Source organism: Arachis ipaensis, chromosome B04 (assembly GCF_000816755.2).
Source record: "Arachis ipaensis cultivar K30076 chromosome B04, Araip1.1, whole genome shotgun sequence".
Classification (NCBI taxonomy): Eukaryota; Viridiplantae; Streptophyta; class Magnoliopsida; order Fabales; family Fabaceae; genus Arachis; species Arachis ipaensis.
In genome coordinates this window covers 14,798,469-14,800,268 of record NC_029788.2, presented here as the reverse complement: position 1 = coordinate 14,800,268, position 1,800 = coordinate 14,798,469, and positions in this window count along the sequence as shown.

Sequence of the window (1,800 nt, the reverse complement as noted above, 5' to 3'; positions counted from 1 at the left end):
AAAGCTAATTGTCAATTTTTGACTAATATTTTTTTGTTACTAAATATTTTTGTTAAATAAAATATAAACTAATTTGGATTGGTCGAGTAGTCAGCTCATTCGTTCGCTTAAGCAAGTGTCTGCTAGCAACCAATTGGCCAGTGACAAATCATTAAATAGAATTTAGATATGTGATGAATGGAAATGGATCATCTCCATTTTTTTTAACACTTGAAAGAATAAAGTGTAATTTCTTACCTTTAATTCTATAAGTAGGACTAAAAATAAATAGGAGAAAAAGAACAATGAAGGGTGAGATTAAACACTGGACACCATCCAATTTTTTTTCACTTGAGAGAATCCACTCCCATAATGAATTAGTCCTTATTCTGTCGAACTGAAAGATACCGTGAGCAACCAAAAAATAAAATATAAAAAAGTATAGAAATTGGAGCCCACTCTAACATAAAGCCAACTCAAATCAATTCTTTATATTTCTAATTTTAAAATTTGAAAAATTAAGATAATAAAGAGTTTTTTTTTATAACAGATCTTTTATTTTTTAACTAATTGATCTAGCTTTTTAATTGGTTCCCGCAGTCTACGTTTATGAATCAAATCGAATATCTAATAATATATGCTTATTATTCGTTCATTTATTTTATTTTTGTCACGTATCCCTCTGCTCACGATCAAATAAAAGACAAAGGTCTTTAGCTAGCTTAAAAAAACATAAAGAAGAGTTTTGTCTTGTTGGTTGACATTATTTTACTACAGTAGTACACTTAATCTAATGAAAATTGTTACTAATTATACACATCTATATAGATTCGGACTCAAAAACTCTGCATGCAGCGCGTGAAATTGAAGGTAAAAAAATGTCCCAAGATTAATCCTTCCAGACATTTCATATATGCAAAAGCAATGTAATTCTCATAGTAATATATATGATCTTTGTGTAATGCAGTACTTATAAAGAAGTTCCACTAATAAAAACTAGATATGGGTTCATGGTGTTAAAAGTTTATTGTAATTTAAATTTTTGTTATGGTCTAATTGTAATTATTTATAAATTATTAATGGTTTAATTTTATCTGTTAATTCTAATGTTTGATGACCGTATTAGATTTAAAGCTAATAACACATAAAAGACGGTCCTATCTCTCTGTTTCTAGACATACGTCTTTTACAGTTTTTACTCATTAAAAATATTGAAAAACTACCATCATGATGAATCTCTGCAAAAAAGAAAAAAGAGAGAAATTAATTTTAAAGTTTAACTCTACATAACTAAAACTCTTCTAAATCAATTTTAAAGTTCAACTCTACCGTAACCAAAATTTATTATGATAATCAATCTAAGTATAAAAATCACAACTCCTAAGATTCTAATTAATACTTTCGCTAAATTAAATTTACACATGGGACATATATATGTATAAAATTATATGGATTAACGGATAGATTTGCTTACCAATAACTTGTTACCAATAAAAATCAAAGTAGATTTGCTTTTTCTCTAAAAATAGGTTGTTATATATCTCAGTTGTTGGCTGTATAGCATTATATAAATTGCAATATAATCGATATATATTATAAAAATAACGCCGCCGGCTGCTGCGAATGCATAATTGCATATTATTACGAGTGCGTGCATGTGAGGAGCAGAATTGAATAAGTGAAAGAGAAAATGCAACGTACATACAGCCAAAAAAATCAGTGGGACAAAACAATAACTTATCTTATAATAAGTTACTTAATTACTCGATAAAATTATATAATATAGAAAATTTATTTAAAAAAAAATATTAGTCAATATTT